Source organism: Podarcis filfolensis (genome assembly GCF_964270895.1).
Source record: "Podarcis filfolensis genome assembly, chromosome: 11".
Classification (NCBI taxonomy): Eukaryota; Metazoa; Chordata; class Lepidosauria; order Squamata; family Lacertidae; genus Podarcis; species Podarcis filfolensis.
In genome coordinates, this window is record NC_139613.1 from 16,714,102 (window position 1) to 16,737,484 (window position 23,383).

At 44.5% G+C, this 23,383-nt stretch overlaps 1 protein-coding gene across 4 annotated transcripts in view; it reads right to left on the reverse strand.

Moving 5' to 3' along the window:
• Positions 1 to 23,383, reverse strand: part of PRLR (prolactin receptor) — a 129,879-nt gene that overhangs the window by 84,111 nt on the left and 22,385 nt on the right. For 3 of the 4 annotated variants that reach the window (XM_083575593.1, XM_083575590.1, XM_083575589.1), the window contains exon 1: positions 1,489 to 1,689. The exons of the other annotated variant lie outside the window; for it this stretch is intronic. The gene's annotated coding sequence lies outside the window, so the exon portion shown is untranslated. Of the gene's footprint in view, positions 1 to 1,488; positions 1,690 to 23,383 lie in introns of those variants that run through there. 4 annotated transcript variants of the gene reach the window in all.

Here is a 23,383-nt window from a genome sequence, read left to right on the forward strand (position 1 = left end):
GGGTGATGGGAGCTGTAATGTGGTACCTGCCAGATGTTTGCTGAACTACCTTTCGTTGTAACAATATGCTCAGAAAATGCTCTGGGAGAAAATTGCATTATAATAGCAGTATTTCTTTCTTGAACTTATACTCTGCACCTTCCCTCAAAGGAGCCCAGGGTGACAAGCATACTAAAACAATACAATTGAAACAGTTTTCCTAAAAGCAATCACCTACTCTGAACTAATAATCTGAAGGTTCCCAGGATTTTCAGCCATCAGGTGCCCAAGTAAACCGGAATGTTTTTAAACTTCCTAAAAATTCAACAGTGGAGACACAGAGTGCATTTTCAACTGATACTGTCCTTCTAAGTGATACAGAGGAATGGTCTGCATGTCTATCAGTATCTCCCCATGTATCTTCATGAATGATATTAGACATGCACACAAGCATCCAACTCTTTTTCTCCTTCACACCTCTGTGTGGGGAAAAACCATGGGTGCAGCAATCTTAAGACTGAAAGAGCTGCAAGCTATAAATGATTTGCCTACGGCAGCCATCAAAACTTAAGCAGAATTGGAAGTGTTCCTAGCAGAGGCCATCTTCTCAAGATGATTGAGGGGGCGCAATGCAACATTGTGATGTCACACAAGGAGCCAGGGGGTGGAGCCGAACACCCTCTGAGCATTGAGGGGGCCCAGCCCCCTCAAAAAAACAAACAAACATGGAGGGGAAGTGACTTGGCCCCTAGGACCTGGCACATTTGATCCATAGATAGGGCTTTCCAGAGTAGCTTGAATGCCCAGGAAAAACTGAAAGGTTTGTGCCTGTCCCCCAAATATCTGCAGAGGTAGATTCTTTGGACCATGGCCAGAAAGGTCCACTCTCTAGTCACTACTCAGAAGGTGGGGAGACATGGAGGAAGGTATCTGATGACGACTGCAATTATCGGGCAGACTAGGGAGGTGAAAAGCAGCTGTTAGTTCCACATGTACCTTTGGAGGAGCTGTGTGTTTTTCACCTCCAACTTATTTTCATCAGTTGTTAAGTCTGAGGTCATGAAGGCAGTTTCAGCAAGTTCAGGTGACACCCATATGGGGTGCAGAAGGTGAGTGGCATCACGAGATGCCTACAGGCACAATGTGGTTTTTTTTAAAAAAAACAACAACAACAACCCAGAAATGCCTCCTAAACGTTTGGAGGAAGTCAATGCAGCCTCACAAATTATTATGCGGACAGTTCAAGCAACAGGTCCTTGCTTTCTGCTGTTTTTAGCAGAGCTCACCAAACTAGCAAACGATTAGATCCTTAACCAGCTGCCGACGATCACACACATTCCGTGCTGTTTCATAACACTTTGATATTCGTTTTATGAAGGTACAAAGAGCTTCCCTTGCTCTGTCAGTAAAATTACAGACCATGTTATATTGTACGTACATTTAAAAGGCAACCTCTCTATTTAAAGGAACAGACCAGCTGTAAGACTAGGTTAAAACCACAGTACTCACACTCAAGTAACAAAGTCTGGTTCGATCCATGTCAGCTCAGGAAAGTCTTCCTGGACGGGGAAAATTAAAACCCAGTGTTGGTAAGACAGTTTTCAGTTGATTCAGTAAATCCAGAGAGAAAGCAAGATCCAGGAGAAGCGAAAGGAGCACGACCACAGGCAGAACGAGAAAATCTGTACAGTTTGGAGCTTAGAGCCTTAGATATTCAGCCAATCATCTCGGTGGGAAATGGAGGAGGAGCCAGGATTGCAACATTAATGTTCCTTGCTGCAGGCAAAACAATGATTTTCTTCACTATGCTAAATGTCCTGAGACTGACAGCTTTACAAGGTTACAGAGGACAGATTACATGGATGTAGCAATGGAGACGTATTTTAAGCCTCAGTTTTACATTTTTAAGGTGCCTGTGTTTATGTCCAAGCGCACAAGAGAAACTTGTGTGTATGCTTTTAAATTCGCCTTCAGTGTACTTTCCCTGCAAAGGGCTTGCAGACATCCCTACGCACGGCAGGAAAAATCATACACATGAGAAATAGCAAAGCCTTTCGAATCTGAAAAGGGCTGATAGTGATTTGTGTGCCATTTTGCACTGATGTGAAAGGAACAGGACTAAAATTTATCTGAAGAGGCTTGGCAGAGACTCTGTCAGTGAGGGGAAAAAACAGCCACAGCTGTCAACACCGGGCAGAATTTTTGCCAGGATTATCAGGTAAGTTTTGTTCACCCAGGTAGCAGAATTGTGTATCCTAGTAGCCATTTTCAGATATGGATGTCATGGAACCCTATAGAGAAGTGTGAAAAGGAGGGAGCAGGAAGTTAATGCTCCAATCCCTGTTCATTAGCAAGTCTGAGATAATATTATGTGTACAGACAAGATTCTCCTTGCAACCAAGAATTATGAAAAAGGAGCTAAATCCACAGCTGTATAATACCTTTATTAATAGGACCAACCTAATTGTAACAAAGCAGTGGGTAAACTTTTTGGTTCTCCAGAACTGTCTATCAGAAACTACTAGCCCAGATTCAAGGTTCTTGTGTTAATTCACAAAACCCTAAATAACTTGGGCCCAAGGATCAGCTGATCTCTCATACTCCACCTCAATCACTGAGATCCTTTGTTTGGTGCTACAGACTGGTTGGACGCTGTGATGGGATGTTGAGCTGCTTGTGCGTAAAGTTCCTAATCCCTCAGTGTTTGGCTAAGTCCACAAACCACTGTCTGTAACGGAGCGCCATAAGCATGGCTCCATCAGTCGCTGGCAGAATCCGACAGTGGGCGTTTACGGAATTTCTTCCAGCATAACAGCTCCTTAACGGAAACACGTCTTCTGGACTCTCTACGTGACAATTTCCGGCGAGGAGTGGGTGTCCCTAATGGAGGTCCTGAAACCTCCTCGCTGTTCTCGCTGGAATTGTCTCTGAGCCAATCTTCTGACTCGCCTTTCCTTGGAGCTCTTTCTCGCCCCCTGCTGGTTCCCTCCTCCGCTGATAAGTCTCTCTCAACCTCTGGGAGCCCCTCCACCACCTGTTCTTCCGATGACAGTTCCCTGACATCCACCTCCCCTCCAGGGCCCCCTCCACCCCTCCCCTCCCTTCCTCTGCTGGAGGCGAGGGAGCAAAACCCCTGAAAGAACTTCCCTCATCTTCCGAAGTCTCGAACATTTTCCTCCACCGGTTGCTGTTTTGGGTTTCTAAGTACTCATCCTCCTCGGAATCTATTCCTTCTTCCCACTCTGACCCCGTGAATCCTTCCAATTCCTCCTCCTCGTCGGTGGTGCCAAAGTACTCTCTCCGGAACCTCGCTACTGACTGAGGTTTCCTGGGGAACCTTTGATGGAACGCTTCGAGCAAGACCTCGTCATTGACTTCCTCTGCCGTCACCCAGGTGTTTTCTGACTCCGGTTCCCCTTCCCACGCTACCAAATACTCCACCTGATTACCCTTCCACCTGGAGTCGAGGATTTCCGCCACATGGTTGCTGCTTTCCCTCTCTTCTACGACAGGTCCCTGTGGGAAAACCCCTTCTTTTCCCCCCCCTATACGGTGACAGTAATGACCTGTGGAACACTGGATGCAGTTTCATGTGGCTCGGTAACCGGAGTCTGAAAGCTACGGGGTTAACCTGTTGAATGACCTCAAATGGTCCCAATCTTTTGGGTCTTAATTTCTTGCAACCCCCCTTGAACGGCAGTCCTTGGGTGGACAGCCACACCTGATCCCCCACCCTTATGGTTTCACCTTCCCTTCTGTTCTTGTCTGCCTGCTTCTTATATTGTTCTTTGGCCCTTTCTAGGTTGAGTTGGAGTTGACGATGGATCGCTTCCATTTCTTCTACAAAAAGTTCTGCGGCTGGGACGCTCCATCTCTCCCCTCCTCCCCCTGGAAATGCCCTGGGGTGGCACCCATAATTAGCCAAAAAGGGGCTCATCCCGGTGGACACATTCTCCGCATTATTGTAGGCAAATTCCGCCAGCGCCAACTTTTCCACCCAATCGTTCTCTCTGTCATTGACATAACACCTCAGATATTGTTGGAGGATACCGTTTGCTCTTTCCGCCTGCCCGTTGGTTTCTGGGTGCCGGGCAGTCGAAAAATTGACCTCCACGTGCAGTAAGCTCATGAGCTTCCTCCAGAACCTGGACGTGAATTGTTTGCCCCGGTCTGAGACCACCCTCAAGGGGGCGCCATGCAGTCTAAAAATATGTTCTACAAACAATTTAGCTGTCTCTTCCGCCGTGACTGCATGTGAGCAAGCTACAAAGTGGCCCATCTTAGTTAACAGGTCTACTACTACCAGTATGGCGGTTTTCCCCTTGGATTTCGGCAGATCAGTCATAAAATCTATCGATACCGCCTCCCATGGCCTCTCTGGTGTGGGCAACGGTTCCAACAACCCCGCCGGTGCCCGCCTTTCTCCCTTGGCTCGCTGGCATTGGTCACACCCTCTTACATACTCCCTTACATCTTCCCTCACTCTGGGCCACCAAAATTCCCTGGTAACCAACCACATGGTTTTGTGTTGCCCAAAATGCCCTGCTGTAGGGCTGTCGTGCATCTGTTTGAGTACTCTCCCTCTCAATTCCCCTTCGGGTATATATAGTGCCCCTTTGTAATACAATGCCCCGTTTCTTTCTTCAAAACCTCCGGAGTTTTCTCCCTCCCTCCTTAGACCTTGGAGCTTATTCTGGGCGTATTCATCATTCTGCGTCTCCTCTACCAGTTCCCTTTGCCCCACCAACGCCGCCCCACACACCCAGTGGTCCTCTGGGATGATATGTCTCTCTTCGGGTGCTCCCTCCCCCTCCAAATACTCTGGTTTGCGTGAGAGAGCGTCCGCCCTGACGTTTTCCGGGCCTGGCACATAGCAAATTTCAAAATAAAATTTGGAGAACTCCTGTGCCCATCTCACTTGCCGTTGGTTGAGCACTCGTGCCGTTCTCCAGTACTCTAAATTCTTGTGGTCCGTGCATACTTGCACCTTGTGTTGTGCACCAATTAGTAAGTGTCTCCATTTCCGGAACGCTTCGTGAATGGCGAGTAGTTCTCGGTCATATACCGTGTAGTTCTTCTCGGATTTGTTTAACTTCCGCGAGAAGAAGGCACACGGTCTCCACTCCGACTTATCCTTCCCCGGCTGAAGAAGCACCGCCCCCACCGCCCGGTCTGAGGCGTCAGTTTCCACTCTCATGGGTTTTTGTAAATCCACATGCAGGAGCTGTTCTTCCGAAGCGAAGGCCTTTTTCAATTCTTCGAATGCTTGCTCCGCTTCTGCCATCCAAACAAATTTCTTCTTGCTGCTGAGACAGTCCGTGATGGGAGCCGTTAAATGGGCAAAGTTCTTGATGAACTTCCGATAAAAGTTCCCAAACCCTAAGAATCTTTGCACATCCTTTTTCGTTTTCGGTCTCTTCCATTCCAGTACCGCCTGGACCTTGCCTGGATCCATGGCTAACCCCTTGTCTGACAAGCGGTACCCCAGGAATTCCACCTCCTTGGTGTGAAACTGACACTTCTCTAATTTCACCCACAGTTGGTTTGCTTGCAGTCGGCTCAACACTTCTCTGACGTCCTTTACATGCTGCTCCTCATTCTCTGAATAGACTAATACGTCATCTAGGAAGGCCACACAATTCTTGTAGAGCAGAGGCCCCAGCACGTGGTTCATGAACGATTGAAAACATGCTGAGCCTGCTTGTAATCCAAAGGGCATAACGAGATATTCGAAAGCCCCTAGGGGGGTGAACATCGTTGTCTTCCATTCATCCCCCTCCCTTATCCGTATCAGGTTGTATGCCCCCCTTAAGTCCAGTTTAGTGAAAATTTTTCCCTTCCTCACCCGGGTCAAAATGTCATCAATCCTGGGCATGGGAAAGGCCACTGGTTCCGACACTGCATTTATGCTCCGGAAGTCCACTACAAGTCTAGGTTTATTCGTGTTTTTTTTGTCCACAAAAAACACTGGGCTGCCCCCCACCGCTCTGGACTCTCCGATGAAACCTCTCTTCAGGTTTTTGTCAATAAACTCCCTCAACTCCTGCATTTCCCTGTCTGACATGGCATACAGCTTGCCCACAGGGAGCTGGGCTCCAGGGACTAGATTGATCTGGCAGTCAAAGGGTCTATGCGGTGGTAGTTTGTCTGCTTCCCTTTCGCTGAAGACATTGCTCAGGTCAGCGTATTGTTTGGGCACCTTTCCTTTGTCCGTTACTTCTGTTCCTGCTAGAAAGGCCTTTGCCCCTTCTGCAGCCTTGCCCTCTTTGCAATGTTCTAGGCAATGTGCTGACCCAAAGGAGACCACTCTCTGATGCCAACCCACTAGCGGATCATGCAACGCTAGCCAGCTCATCCCCAAAATAATGGGAGCCCCTCCCAAGGTGGCCACATGGAACGCTATTCTTTCGGTGTGCCTGGCTACCCTCATTACCATTGGGACGGTCTGTAAGCTGACTCCTCCTCCCAACAGCTCTCTCCTATCGATCGTGGTCACCTGCAAGGGGTTGCTTAAAGGGATAGTCTGTATCTGGTGTTCTGCTGCAAACTCCTTGCTCATAAAATTACAGGAGCTGCCTGAGTCCAATAGCGCCCTTATCTTTAAGGGATGTCCGTTTGGCAGCTCTAGCAACACCTCTATCACTAGGGCTGGTCTCGGAGGTTCTGGCGTGGGCACTTTTACTGCTCCTTGGCCTGACTGCTGTGCCCTGATGGTGGCAGTCAGGCGCTGGCTTTTACTTGGTCCTGTCCTTCCTCCTCCTTCCCCCCAACAGCTCCTGCCATCCCTTGCCATTCCTTTCTTTGTGGACAGACTCTGGCAAAATGACCTGGCTGCTGGCAGAGATAACATTTCTTGGGGCTCTTCCCCTCCTTCTTCCGCCCTTCACTGGGATTTGAAACTGCCCGCGCGCACGCTGTTCCAACTTCCATCGGCTCTGCGGGCGGGAAAGCTGGCTCCGGAATCTCTGGAATGCGGAAATCTCTCCAACGCTCCCCTTTCCCTTCCCGCTTCTCCAAGGCTCTGGCCTCCTGGCGTGCTCCAATGGTCAGCGCTGATTTGGTCAGCTGGTCCATAGACTCCGCCCTGGGCGCCCGGGAAAGTTCATCTTTCACAGCCGAGGAAAGTCCCTCTTCGAAAAGCATTTGAATGGGTTCCGCTGACAGATCCCACCCCAATTTGTGTATCAACATAGTAAACTCAGTCCAGTACTCACGGACAGATCGGCTCCCCTGTTTACAAGCCATCAACTGTCTGCGCACCACTCCCTGTTCAATGTCGCTGGAAAACATCAGGTCCATGGCGCGAAAAAACTTCCGTGCGTCTTTCAAGACTTCATTATGCCCTGCCATCAGGGGTCTAACCCAGTCTTTCGCCCCTCCTTCGAGATGGCTAATCACAAACGCCACTCGCGATTCCTCATCGGGAAAGTCATCAAACTGCAGATTAAGAGCATACTGCATCTCTGTCCTAAAGGCTTGATAGTTCCTGGGATCCCCCCCAAACTTCTGCACCAATCCTGGCATCTTTCTTGCTTGTGGGGGGGCCTTTGCCTTTTCTGCATCCTGAGCCCTCCTCTCATCGAGCCTCGCCGTTTGCAGCGCTAGCTGGACCTCCAACACCCGGTACCTTTCTTCGAGGCTTGGACCGGCTCCAGCTCCTCCTGCTTCTCCGGTTCCGGCTGGGTTGCTCATGATGCCTTCTCTGCACAAGCTGCTTTCAGGGACTGTCGGATTGCTGTGATGGGATGTTGAGCTGCTTGTGCGTAAAGTTCCTAATCCCTCAGTGTTTGGCTAAGTCCACAAACCACTGTCTGTAACGGAGCGCCATAAGCATGGCTCCGTCAGTCGCTGGCAGAATCCGACAGTGGGCGTTTACGGAATTTCTTCCAGCATAACAGCTCCTTAACGGAAACACGTCTTCTGGACTCTCTACGTGACAATTTCCGGCGAGGAGTGGGTGTCCCTAATGGAGGTCCTGAAACCTCCTCGCTGTTCTCGCTGGAATTGTCTCTGAGCCAATCTTCTGACTCGCCTTCCCTTGGAGCTCTTTCTCGCCCCCTGCTGGTTCCCTCCTCCGCTGATAAGTCTCTCTCAACCTCTGGGAGCCCCTCCACCACCTGTTCTTCCGATGACAGTTCCCTGACAGACGCAAAGGAATGGTGGGAAGAACCAGCTGGGGAACCAGCAAGGGGAAAAGGCCCAGAGCCCAGGGATTGGTGGTGGGACAAAGGAGTGGTCACAGGGAGAAGAGGAAGAAGACTGGGAGGTGACAGAGGAAGCTGAAGGAGTAAAAGGGCTTAGTGAGAAGGGGGAGCCTGTGGTAGGGAGAAGTCCAGAACCAGAGGCAGAAGCTGAAGCAAGAGGTTGGCAGGACAGAGGCCAAGAGGCAGAGATGAGTCAGGCTGGTGAAATGTCATGGCTGTCTCCCCCTCCTGCCGTGACCAGTTCCCCTCCTGCCTTGTCTCCCAGAACCAGAAGAGGCATGGAAAGGGCAGGGGAGAGGTTGGCCGTGTGCAGATGCAGTCTCAGATTGCTTGGGAAAACCACGGAGAGAAGGGGGCTTAGGCAGCTTTGGGGAGGTGGGGACCTTCAGTCTCAGCACCTGCTTCATGGGGACAAGACCTACCAGAGATGAGTTGCTTTTTTTTCATTAGGTCCGACACTACTTGTGCAGAACATGTTTTTGCCAATAAAGCGTTAACTCCAACTTGCACAATGTGATTTATTGCAGGCTTGCTCCTAACAATGGGGCACTTCTGGTGGCTCCCCATGCCTCTGAGTTTCGGTTGACTTCTATTAGGGGCCAAGTCTTTAGCGTGGCAGGCCCTGCCCCACAGAACTCCTTGCCAGCAAAGATTCGGCAGGAACCTCTTCAGATGTCTTTCAGCTGACCTGTATTTACAGATGCTTTATTGATGTTTTGATTATGTTTTATAAATATTGGTTTTATGATGTCTTGTATGTTGCAAGCTGCCTTGGTATACTTTATGAAAGTGCAGATTATAAATATTTAAATAAAGATACTATCAGGTACATATTGCACATATTGGCTAACACTTGGGAAAATGGGATAAAGAAGCAGTGATTGATCATCATATTTGATAACATAAAGCCTGGTTGTTACTCAGATCTTTCTCACGCCTTCACTAACCTGTGTGCTTTGTTTAAGGTGTGAAACACATCTGGGTGACAATCAGGCTTTATGTTTTCAAAAATGAGATCCTTTTTGAATGAAATGAGACAAAAATGGCTCTCAGGTGCGCCTTTCCCCTGTCATTCTGAAGTCTCCAGGGCTCCCACAGTAACTCTTTCTGCCAGCTACCAACAGCAGAACCTGTGACATTTGTTGCCCTCCCATCATGGCAGAGTCCCATCAGTACCAAAGACTCTCCCTTCCGGGCATGGAGGCTGGTGGGGCCCTAACCTATGTCCCATCCTTATTTCCCTCCCAAAACGTCAACACTAAGGGACAAAATTGTACCCTAAGTAACCACAAGCGTATTGGCTCACATTTGCCCAGTGCTACCCCTACGCTCTTCCTTCCTTTGAACTTTAGTTTTAATTGATCAATTCATTACATTTTTTAAAAAATCCCACCCTACCTTGAAAACATATTTATACTGCAACTTTTAATTAAAAACAAAACCACAAGATGGCTTCCATCTAATTAGAAACCTAATCTAATTTCTAACACATGCTTAACTTAAGGACATAATAGATACTACTCAAGGCGTCTCCTTGATCTCTGTGCTTGATGCTGCAATCGGGAATTAGCAACGACGGGCATTGATTGGTAGAGATTGCGTAGTAATGGTTTTATAATGATGGAAATAAATAAAATAAATAAATGATACACAAAATACAATCAAGGGACTTCCGGTTAGCGCCGGCGCTTAATGGCGGATCTCAACCGGAGCTCCGGGAGAGATCTGCTTCGTGGGTTCGGGTCCTGTCAGCTACGGCGAAGCGGGGACCCCTAAAAATCACAGGCGCGTTGCCTGTGAACTGGAGACTCGGCGGGCACCTTTGCGCCCCCCCGACGCTGCGAAATAGCCTTTTTAAAGGCTCCGGAGCAGCGGAGGGGTCTTGGAGCGGTGCTGAGAGTCGTCTTCACCCAGCCTGCGAAGCGAAGCCGCGTCGCCATTAGCGGAGAGCGCTGACTTCTTCCCGTGAAATTGGATTAAAAGAACAACTATCCGTGAGTAGGATTGACTGCTAAAGTATAAATTGGACTCTAAAATTAAGAAATTGGGCACCGAGACGGATAAGCACTAAAAAGGAAGTCTGCTTTCCGTTCTGTAGCAAGATCAAAGCGAAAGGCACTCTAGCTGTAACTGCTTGAGAGGAAACTTGCGGGATTTAAGAAATCCACCACCAAAGCAAAGAACTCCCCCCCCCGAAGGCAGGAGGGGGGGAAAGAAGATTTTAAAAGTGTTTCCCTGCCAATTTAAAAGAATTGGATTAAGTATCGCTGCTCTTTAACCTGGGATCGGACTGCCGGAGAAAAGGAACCGGCTAAGGACTGTTGCTATAAGAAGCTAAAAAGTATCTCAAATTGACTTTGGTTACTTCCAATTTGAAACACTGTTTCTGTGGTATTACAAAGTTACTTACAGGACACTATTGACTGGGATCCCCTTGAAAAAGGAAAGAAAAATTGAAAGGGACTAGGAAACTTTTATTCCTTCTTTTTTGAAGAGTGTGGGATTACTTTGAGAAGCATAGAACTGACTCTACGCCCCCTAGAGGACCTACAAATTGTTTCAGCAACAAGTGGAGTTTAAAATTTGAGAACTTTGTTTGTGAGTTTCAAAGTCTGGGAATGACCTTGACTAAAAGACTTTGTTATGGCAGATGGTAAAGAGAAAGGGGAGTTACAAGAAACAACCTTGAGATCTGGCAGACAATACAAAATTGACACTTTCATGCAAAGAAGGGCTTCTGTAACAGGAGCCTCTGGAACTATAGTGGCTGCAAAGCCAAAAGTGAAAGCAATGTCTACAGAAGAATCATTTGCTAAGGTATTGGAGAAGATAAATGACTCTTTGGAGGAACTAAAAAAGCAAGGTGCGGAGACTAAATTGCAAGTTGCTGAAACTAAAGTACAAGTTGCTGAAACAAATAAAAAAATTGAAGAAATCTCTGGGAAAATTGACCTAAATACTAAAAGTATAACTGACCTAGGGAATAAAGTGAACTCAAATGCAGAAGCAATTGGGAAATTATTGGAAGATTCATCTATAACACGAAAGATAGCTGAGGAAGCTAAGGAAATTGCAACTGCTGCGGAGGAAAAATTTCCACCAGTTTACAAGAAATTGGATGAATATGAACTGGCACTCTCTATGCAGGATATGCAACGCAAGGAGAGGAACCTGAGGATCAGACTTGTGCCGGAAAAGGAAGGTGAGAACTTGGTGGATTACTTGACAAAAGAATTTTCTGATTTTTGGAAGCAGGAGCTGAAGAAAGAGGACTTTAAGATAGAAAGTGCATTTAGATTGGGAATAAGACAGAAGAGAAATCGACCCAGAGATTGTCTTATTATTTTAAGATCAAAGGAGGAGCGAGATAAAATATTGAACCTGCACTACCAAACAGCCCTTCGAATTGAAGACTTTTTTATTGAGATCTTTAAAGACATCCCTAAGAGTATCTTGGACGCAAGAGGACATTATAAGGACCTGGTGACACTGCTGAAGAAGAACTACATACCATTCAGGTGGGAATTTCCCCAAGGCTTGTCTTTTAAATATAAGGGAAAGAAGAGAAGAATAAAGACTGTAAGTGATAAAGACAAGTTCTTGGGAGAACACGAAGAAGACCTACAGAAAGAGACATTTCCAGGACAAGGGCATCCATCACTGGACACGAACACGGTACCACCGACAGACGAGGAACAAAAACAGGGAGCTGTAGGAGGAAGGAGTAAATAATCCCATCATGGCTCTGCAACTTCTAACCTGGAGTTGTAATGGCTTAAATATTCCCAGGAAGAGAAAAAGTATATTTCATGCCTTAAAGAAAGACCAATTGGACTTGATTTGTCTACAAGAGACCCACGTGACAAGAGCACACAGAAAATTATTAATAAATAAAAGACTGGGACAGGAATTTATATCTTCAGACAGAGTAAAAAAGAGAGGAGTGGTGATCTATGCAAAAGAAAAATTGCAACCGAAACAAATCTTTAAAGATGATCAAGGAAGATATTTGGCAATTGAAATTCAATCTCAAGGAGAGAAGTATTTGATAGTGGGAATCTATGCACCAAACGAAGGGAAAGCTGAATTTTTTAAGAAGTTGCATGAAATTTTGATGGACCATATGGATTACAACTTAATTTTGATGGGAGATATGAATGGAGTGGTTTCAACAAATATGGACAAGGCACAAAGACAGGTAATAACAAAAGATGGAAGACTACCAAAGACTTTTTTTGAAATGACTGACAATATGGACTTGATTGATATTTGGAGAACAAAACACCCATTAGAAAGAGAGGGAACCTTCTTTTCTGAAGCCAAAATGACATGGACAAGGATTGACCAAATCTGGGTGACTAGCAGTATGGCTCCGAACATAAAAAAAGTAGAAATCTGCCCAAAAACTTTCTCCGACCATAATGCTGTAAAGATGGTGATGAGGCAAACAACAACTGGTTCCTTCAGATGGAGAATGAATGACACCTTATTTAGAGACGAGGAGATCTGCAAGAAGGCCCAAAAAACCTTGAAAGACTATTTTGAAATCAACTTAAGGTCTGAAGTAGAAAAAAGAATAGTATGGGACGCAAGCAAAGCCGTGATGAGAGGGTTTTTGATTCAGCAAAATACTTTAAAGAAGAGAAAGCAAAATGAGAAAAAGGAGAGAATTTTGGAAAAGATAAAAGAAGGGGAAAAACAATTAAGATCGAAGCCAAAATCCCAAGAGATTCTAAGAGAAATCAAATTTCATCAAACACAAAATATGGAACTGATGAATCAAGAATTAGAGTGGAAAATTAAACAAATGAGACAAAAGACCTTTGAATCTGCTGATAAATGTGGCAAGTTACTGGCTTGGCAAATAAAGAAGAGACAAAAACTCAACACGGTAACAAATATAGAAGTGGAAGGAAAAAACATAAGCAACCCAGCGGAAATTAGGAATTGTTTTCAGAACTACTTTAGACAACTTTACACACAAGGGCCGCAAAAAGAAATGGACATACAACAGTTCCTCGAGGAAAATGGGCTGAAAAAGGTTTCGCAAGAAAGCAAGATAATATTGAACCAGGAGATATCAGCACAAGAAATAGAAGATGCCATTCAAGGCATGACGCTGGGCAAATCCCCTGGACCGGATGGACTGACTTCCAAATACTACAAAGTTTTGAAGGAAGGGTTGATACAACCTTTGAAGGAAGTCTGCAATGAGATTATGGAGGGGAAAGGGGCACCCGATACGTGGAGAGAGGCCTACATTACACTTATACCAAAGACAGAGACTGAAAAGACCCAACTTAAAAACTACCGACCCATCTCGTTATTGAATGTGGATTACAAAATCTTTGCTGATATTTTGGCAAAAAGACTGAAGAGAGTTTTGATGGAGGAGATTCACAGGGACCAAGCGGGCTTTCTCCCAAAAAGGCACTTGTCGAACAATGTAAGGAATATAATTGACATTTTGGAAAAGCTGGAAGTGAACATAAACACTAAAGCTGTTTTGATATTTGTGGATGCCGAGAAAGCCTTTGACAACATTTCTTGGAGTTTTATGTTGAAGAACCTCCGGGGGATGGGGGTAGGCCAAGGGTTTGAAAATGGTATAGGTGCAATATACTCTGAACAGAAAGCCAAACTAATTGTAAATAATGTGGTTACAGAAGAGTTCAAGATTGAAAAAGGGACACGTCAGGGGTGCCCTATCTCCCCATTACTTTTTATATCGGTCCTGGAGGTTTTGCTTAATATGATTAGGAGGGACCAGTTGGTTAAAGGGATTCAGGTCGGAGCTAAACAATATAAACTGAGAGCATTTGCAGATGACTTAGTACTTACATTGCAAGAGCCAGAAGCTAGCACGAAAAGAGTTTTGGAAATAATTCAAGAGTTTGGTCAAATGGCAGGATTTAAATTGAATAAGTCTAAGACAAAGGTTTTGGAGAAAAATTTGACACAGATAGAAAAGGAAAGGTTCCAGAATGAGACAGGGTTGACTGTGGTTAAAAAAGTGAAATATTTGGGTATAAATATGACAGCTAAAAATGTGAATTTGTTTAAAGATAATTATGAAAAAACTTGGAGAGAAGTGAAAAAAGATTTGGAGATTTGGTCCAACTTAAAGCTTTCCTTGTTAGGTCGTATTGCAGCTATAAAGATGAATGTATTGCCAAGAATGTTGTTTTTATTCCAAGCATTGCAAATAATTGATAAAATGGATTGTTTCAAGAGGTGGCAAAAAGACATATCTAAATTTGTCTGGCAGGGCAAAAAGCCCAGAATTAAATTTAAGATACTAACGGATTCAAAGGAAAGAGGGGGGTTCGCCCTGCCAGACTTTAAACTTTACTATGAAGCGGCAGCTTTCTGCTGGCTGAAAGAATGGCTACTTCTTGAAAACACAGACATTTTGGACTTGGAAGGTTTTAATAACATTTTTGGGTGGCATGCATATTTGTGGTATGACAAGGTTAAAGCACATAAAAGTTTTAAAAACCATATTGTCAGAAAAGCACTACTAAATGTCTGGGACAGATATAAAGACTTGCTGGAAAATAAAACTCCAAGGTGGCTGTCGCCAATGGAAGCTAAGGCAGTTAAAAAGTTAAATATGGAGTCCAAGTGGCCAAGATACTGGGAAATTTTGGAAAAGGAAGGGGACAAATTGAGATTGCAGAGTTTTGAGAAATTAAAAGGGAAGGTGAGAGACTGGTTCCACTACCATCAAATAAATGAAGCGTTTAAACTGGACAGTAAAATTGGCTTCCAGGTGGAAAAATCAAAATTGGAGACAGATCTGTTAGAACCCAGTACTAAGAATTTGTCCAAAATGTACAATTTGCTGCTGAAATGGAATACACAAGATGAAACGGTTAAATCGGTCATGATTAAATGGGCTCAGGACATTGGTCATAATATCTTGTTTGCTGATTGGGAAAAGTTGTGGACCACCGGGATAAAATTTACGGCATGTAATGCCTTAAGAGAAAACATTATGAAAATGATATATAGGTGGTACATAACCCCAGTCAAGCTTGCAAAGATTTACCATGTGCCTGACAACAAATGTTGGAAATGTAAAGAAACTGAAGGTACATTTTTTCATCTTTGGTGGACCTGCCCGAAGATTAAGGCATTCTGGGAAATGATCTATAATGAACTTAAAAAGGTATTTAAATATACTTTTCCCAAGAAACCAGAGGCCTTTCTCTTGGGTATTGTCGGCCAAGGGGTGTTAAAGACGGATATAACTTTCTTTATGTATGCTACAACAGCAGCTAGAATACTCATTGCGAAGTACTGGAAGACGCAAGAACTACCCACACTGGAAGAATGGCAGATGAAGGTGATAGACTATATGGGCTTGGCAGAAATGACGAGCAGAATCCGAAACCAGGGAAGAGAAGCAGCGCAAGAAGAATGGAAAAAATTCAAGGACTATTTAAAGAAATATCACAAAGTTAATGAAAGTTAGAATGATGTTGGACTGGAAAGTAAATGGTTACTATTAGCAATGGTTAAGACAAGGAGAATAAGGAAGAATAGTCTAAATTTAAATTAAAATAAGGGAAGATTTGCTGAACAATCGATAAGAATTTGGAATACAGAAAGGGGAGGCATGAGGAAGTCGGGGAAGATAGGATATGAAATTAGGATATGAAATGATACATGTTTTTTTGTTTTGTTTTTGTTTTTGTATGTTTATGTTTGTTGTATTGTGTTTATATGGAAAAATAAAAATATTATAAAAAAAAAACACAAAATACAATCAAATCATTGTGAAATACGATGCAACAATCAGTAAAACCACAGAAAAGATCTGATTGTCAGTTACTACCCGTTTTTCCTTCTCTATGCAGCACCTGTGGAAAAGAACCCTGAAGATGAATATAAAAACTATACTGGTCCATATTGGAAACTAGGAAACTTCAATTGGTTCCAAATGAAGCGGTAAGTGAGTTGGGGGAAGAGTTAGCAGCCGGAGCCAGTTCTATTCAGCTGATTGCAGCCCCTGGGAGCTTGTGAGCAGGACTTGTAAACGGGGGCTTTTCTGAGGGCATTTGGTGGAGGTGTTTAAGAGGGAGGCCCGGAGTGCTGTCATGGTGTATGTAGGACCAAGAGAGATGGATAGCAAAAGAGCTGCTGCAGTGACTTGCCACACCTGCAACTCCTGCCTGAGAACGTTGCAAAACTACACCTGATAAGCTGACTGTGTTGCTATTGGGTCAAAAGTTTAATGGTGTTTTATTATCCGTTCTTGATAATATGTATTTTAATGCTTTTGGTAAATTGTGTCCATTTTCTACAGGGAAGCTGCAATTGTGTTTTGCACACCTGGGACAGATGTGTGGTTTTTAGGAAGGTGTAATGTTATGAGTCTATGGGTGCCTTGACTCCCTTAAATTCCTGGGTCTAATGGGTGCTGGATCTAATAGGAGTTGAATTAATACTTGGACTATTGAGATGGGCTGCCCTAAGGAGAAGGCACAGCTGCCACCACCGCTCCAATCCCAAAGGCTAGGCCGGGCAAGGCTTCCCTCAATGAGGGAGCCTGTCGCGGGGGGAGCCTCATTGCGCCCTCTCAAAAAATGTGCCTGGGGCCATGGCCCCTCACCACTGCACACAAATTAAATGTGTGTAAACGGCAGGTTTGCTGTAGATTAAAATGCTCTAGCACAGGCACCCCAAACTTGGCCCTCCAGATGTTTTGGGACTACAACTCCCATCATCCCTAGCTAACAGGACCAGTAGTCAGGGATGATGGGAATTGGAGGGCCGAGTTTGGGGATGCCTGCTCTGGCACAACAATGCCACTTTTTAAAAAAAACAATAAACCTTTTGCAGTTAGAAAAGTGACAGGGTAATACACCAAAAACTCTAGGATAAATGTCTAGTGAGAAATTGCATAACTATCTGTGCAAGCAAATCAAGATGAATACTCATTGCCATATAACCTCCCTGCAAAGAAATCTGAACAAATGTTCAATGAAGAGCATTCAGATCACCAAGTTGACTTGTTTAATAATAATAATAATAATAATAATAATTTATTATTTATATCCCGCCCATCTGGCTGGGCTTCCCTAGCCACTCTGGGAGGCTTCCAACAAAATATTAAAATACCGTAACACATCAAACATTAATAGCTTCCCTAAACAGGGCTGATCAAACGCATCCATTCTGAAGGAAATCAGCCCTGAGTGGTCACTGGAAGGACAGATCGTGAAGCTAAGGCTCCAATACTTTGGCCACCTCATGAGAAGAGAAGACTCCCTGGAAAAGACCAGGGAGATGGTTGGGAAAGATGTTGGGAAAGATGGAGGGCACAAGGAGAAGGGGACGACAGAGGACGAGATGGTTGGACAGTGTTCTTGAAGCTACCAACATGAGTTTGACCAAACTGCGGGAGGCAGTGGAAGACAGGAGTGCCTGGCGTGCTCTGGTCCATGGGGTCACGAAGAGTCGGACACGACTAACCAACTAAACTACAACAACAACAAACAGGGCTGCCTTCAGATGTCTTCTGAAAGTCTGGTAGTTGTTGTTCTCTTTGGCATCTGGTGGGAGGGCGTTCCACAGGGCAGGCACCACTACCGAGAAGGCCCTCTGCCTGGTTCCCTGTAACTTGGCTTCTCTCAGTGGGGGAACTGCCAGAAGGCCCTCAGCGCTGGACCTCAGTGTTCGGGTAGAACGATGGGGGTGGAGACGCTCCTTCAGATATACTGGACCGAGGCCGTTTATTGAACATTCACCCCAATTTGCTTGCACAAAGCTTCCTGCAATAAATAAACTCTGCTTAAACTTTACACAAGACAATTGGGGTGAATGCTCAATAAACTAGTCATCTGGAGGAGCCCCAGGATAGCTGTCCTTGTACGTGTGCTTTCCACTTTTTGCAGCATGTGAAGTGGTCACCCTAAGAATCGACTGACCCAAACATCACTGTGGTGTTAAGAACCAGCATGAGATAGGGAAATCTGTCCATTTTGGTTTCCTTCAGGTTTGCATTTTTTCAACCTTAATTTCAATTCCTCACATTTCCATATCACTTGATGCATTATTATTATTTTTTTGGTACTCAATACATGGACAGAGAATTGCACTGCAGCATTTGGAGAAATGTGAATTCTGAAGGATAGCTGTGTCTCGATTCCTGGACCACTTCAGAACATGCAAATCACGGTAAGATCGGTTTTAAATGCAAGATCCATCCAATGTCTCCCCCCTGCCCAATCTCTACTTGAAACTGGCATGTACATTTAAGCTTCCTGGTAGGTGGCCTATGAAATTCAAAGACATGCTCAAATGTGAAAAGGGGCAGCTGGAGATTCTTGTTCCTGGTTTATCTCCAGCAAAGCCTATTTCTGTCAATCAGAAGAAATCCTCCTTCCTAGATTTTTGTTGTTGTTCTTAATATTAGCACCTAATAAAAGTGCTCATGATAGGGGTAAAAATAGTTTCTTTCCAAGAGAGAAATGACAAGGGAGGAAATGAAAAATGCTGAAACAGTCATAGGACACATCTACACCATCCATTTAAAGCCCCCCCCCAATCCTGGGAACTGTAGTTCGTTAAGGGTGCTGAGAGTTCCTAGGAGACTCCTTTATTCATCTCACAAAGCTACAATTCCCTGAGTTCTCTGGGAAGAGGAACAGATCATCAAGTTATTCTTGGTCCATGCTGAAAAAATGACAGCAACTCCACAATCCACAACTGGGCAATACCTTTATTAGGATCAATTAAAAATGTGGCAAGCTTTTGAGATCTCCAACTCTCTTCACCAGGCATTCGTCTTGATTTGCTTGCACAAAGCTTACTCAGGGGTTAGATTTTATATTGTTACAAGTTAGTGGGGTGCAAGGCACCCTAAATTGCTGGGTCCAATAAAAGTTAGAATTAATCAAAGTTAGAGGAGTTAAACTGTGTCAAGCACTGAACCCCTGGATCCAGAGCTTGTGTTAAAAATGCAAGCCAAGCCAGCCTGGGGAATTCTTGCCGAGTGTGGGTCATTAGGTTAATGACTTAGGGTCATTAGGTTAATGGCCATCATAAGGCTTTGTTCCCCCAACAGAGGTAGGGAGGTGGGCAATTAACAAAGCAGTTGCTCTGTGCAGAAGGGTGTGAACCCCTCCTTCCCCTAGAGTAGGCATGTCCAAAGTCCGTTTTGGGGGCCTAATCCTGCCCATTGGTCGATTTAATCCAGCCCCCGTGGCAGTATATGTCCTGGGGTAAAATCCTTTAAAAAAAGCTCAGCAACTTAAAACTCAACAACTTCAATCCTAAAAAAAAAGCTCAACTTTGGTTGGCCCTCACTCATGTTCACTTCATCAAATCTGGCCCTCTTTGAAAAAAGTTTGAGTACCCCTGCTCAAGAGAGTTTGCGGCGGGGGTGTGTGTGTGAAATTTTAGGATGGCAGTTGACAGTGATGTACTAGCAAAACTGACAGGCTGTGAAAGGAGGCAGACAACGTGGCTGATTTCTGTTTTGGATCTAAGGCTTCTGCGCCTATGAGAGAAGCAAGAGACCCTCTTGGAGTGTCATGCTGGGAACCTCTCCATCGCAGGTGCAGGTTGTATATATGTGTAAATAAATTATACATCATAAAGACACTACAATGTACTGGAAGAAGCAGAGATCAAAGCAATGATTCTTCAACATCAACTTCGTTGGACCGGTCATGTTGTGCGGATGCCTGATTATCTTCCAACGCAACTTCTCTATTCCCAACTTAAAAATGGTAAGCATAATGCTGTTGGTCAACAAAAGAGGTTCAAAGACTCTTTCAAGGCAAATCTTTAAAAATGTAGTATAAACACTGACAGCTGGGAAACACTGGCCTGCGAGCGCTCCAATCGGAGAACAGCCTTTACCAAAGGGGTCATGGGTTTTGAAGACACTCAAACTCAGGATGAAAGGGAGAAACGCGCTAAGAGGAAGGCACACTTGGCAAACCCTCACCATGATCAACTCCCACTCGGAAACCTATGTCCCCACTGTGGAAGGACGTGTGGATCCAGAATTGGCCTCCACAGTCACTTACAGATTCACTTTTAAAACTGTGTTTGTGGAAGACAATCTTGCTCGGCTACAAGTGATTGCCAAAGAAGAAAATGTGTAAATAAATCATATATCATAAAGACACCACAGTCTCTGCTGTCCCTCGTGCCCAAAAGGAAACACAAATCCTGGTAAGTGCTTGTAACCCATGGAATCTCACAATGCTGTGATGATCGGGGTGACATGTAGCAATATTCTGTTCTTATTGAACAGTTTCATTTGTGGAGAGCGTGTACCACAATGGACATTCATTCTGCACTCATCTCGATTTGTTTACAGAGTGTTTATTCATCTTTCCATTAATCATTCATTTATTCCACACTTTTCAAGGAATTTCCCCATCACTTTCCAGGGGTTGACTGGATTCTGGAAAGCAACCTAGAGGACTTGGTGGAATCTGGACACAAAACCCAGTCCCATTGTACTTTTTCTGGTGGAAAAAGCAGCAGTTCTGCCCATCCTTCTGACTGAAAAGCAGAAGGGAGATACACTTTCCCGTCTGCAGAATGTTTTCATCCCGGACACAGACTTGAAATAAGCCAGAGTTATACTTGATTCCTGTTCCACTGCTCTTTGTACATGTTTGCACTGTGTTAGAAAATCCTCTAGCAAACAGCCGTCTGATGTGATGAAGAAGAAAACAAGTTGTATAATCACTTTGGCATCCCTATTGGGCTTTTTATTACCTAACCAAGGACATCTTTTCATTTATTACAGATATAATAGGGGGGGGATATATATATATCCATAAAGGCACTCACTTCTGGCCATTTTCCCAGCAATAAAGAAGCGTTTTCTCCACCAGATCTGAAAGCGTTTCATAAAACAATACTTTCCCAAAACAAAGCTAGGGAGGAGGTTTATAAAATATTGCAGTGTTGCTGTCTTTGGGACAAAAGAATGGATAAGAGCACTTAATGTAGCCATCCTAGTTAATGCCTTGATTAGAGACTGCAAGGGAGACCACTTAAGTCCCATGATGGATCTTGGAGGAGGAACATAATTCATTGGGAGAGCAAGAGCTAGGAGAGGCTTTCGTCTGAAGGTTTCTGCCCATTTGTGGTGAAATGCAGCCAGCCACACTGGAAAGCAGCAGGTATTTAAGGCAGTTCATATGTTCCATAGTACCTGTGGCTGCATGTCCATTACAGCATAAAAGGTAAAGGGACCCCTGACCATTAGGTCCAGTCGTGGCCGACTCTGGGGTTCCGGCGCTCATCTCGCTTTATTGGCCGAGGGAGCCGGCGTACAGCTCCCAGGTCATGTGGCCAGCATGACTAAGCCGCTTCTGGCGAAGCAGAGCAGCACATGGAAACACCGTTTACCTTCCCCGCTGGAGCGGTACCTATTTATCTACTTGCACTTTTACATGCTTTCGAACTGCTAGGTTGGCAGGAGCAGGGACCGAGAAACAGGAGCTCACCTCATCACGGGGATTCGAACCGCCGACCTTCTGATCGGCAAGTCCTAGGCTCTGTGGTTTAACCCACAGCGCCACCCGCGTCCCTCCATTACAGCATAGTATGTTGTATTCATTCATTGTACTTACATCCCCCTTTCCCCCTAAGAATCTCAACGTGGGGTGCATGGTTCCCCACCTCCTCATCTTATCCTCATAACCACCTTGTGAGGTAGGTTAGGCCTAGAAAATGGCTCAGGTTCACCCACTAACCTTCATACTTTGTATAAGTAAACAAACAGAAGGGTTTTCTTTTAAAAACAAACAGTGGCTTAAATAAAAATTCTTGCGATTACTTGGGTGCCTGACCTTTTTCAGCCGGCTTGGGATTTAGGCTAAATTGTCAGGTAGCAGATGTGTGTGGTAAATACTTATTTTAGCAGATGCTGAGTAAGCAGCTAATCCTGTTACCGCTGTAACCATCTGTCCTCAGAACATGGCACGATGTTACCATTCATGAGAATAACTCTTCTGACCTTTTTTTTTTTTTTAGTTTCTGCTTCACAAGATTTGGGATTTTGGGTCATGTAAGGATACTAAACTCCACATGCTTTTCAAATAAGTTTTCCTCAGTCTGCCCATCCTAGGTGCCAATTCCCTGGGGCCCTGGGTGCCCAAGCACCCACACAATTCCCCATGAAAGGGCTAGGCACCCACAAATTTTGGCACCAGGGCCATGCACGCTGCATGGCACCCACAATCGCAGGGCCAAGTTGGCACTCCTGCTGCCCATCGAAGGACAGAACGTTTTTTATGTATGCAACAACAGCAGCAAGAATACTTATCGCGAAATATTGGAAGACACAAGATTTACCCACCCTGGAAGAATGGCAGGTGAAGTTGATGGACTATATGGAACTGGCGGAAATGACTGGCAGAATCCGAGACCAGGGAGAAGAGTCGGTGGAAGAAGATTGGAAAAAATTCAAAGATTATTTACAGAAATACTGTAAAATTAATGAATGCTAGAAAAATGTTGGGATGAAGTTATATGGCTTTAGCAGAAAGGTTATAAGGAATTAAGTATAAATGGATTTTTAATGTATCAAAGGGGAAAAAAATAAGGTTAAAATAAGTTAAGATAATTTACAGGACAGAAAACTGAGGAAGATGGAAAGGATTTGCTGAAACAGTTAATTGAAGTGGAATACAAAAAGGGAGGTGTGAGGAAGTCGTGGAAATAAGTGAATGAAAGATAAGATACTGAAATTATGGATGTGTTTTAAATTGTGTTTGTTGTATTTTGTTAATTTAATGTTTTTAATGTCAGTGTTATGTAGTGTTTTTGTTCTTGTATTGTATTCTATTGTTTTGTTGAATTATTCTTTTTTCTTTTACATTCTTTAAACTGTTAATAAATATTATTTTTTTAAAAAAACTCCTGCTGCCCATCGCCACAATGACAGCTTTTACTGCTGATTTAAAGCTGATCCATTTTGGAAGTGGGAACCAGATCTTAGTTCTGACCAGGTTCACAAAAATAGTTAATAAAGTTATTATTGTGTTACTGTGTTTTCTTCAATGGTGATGAAGAAAACATAGGAGCCAACTCCTAGGGCCTGAGGTCTCTTTGGCCCCCCATAAAATATTTGAGGGGGCTGGACCCCACTGAAGTTGATTGGCATTGTCATTTAGATGGTGTGCACGCACCCCATCTTGTGAGCGATTATGTGGGGCAGG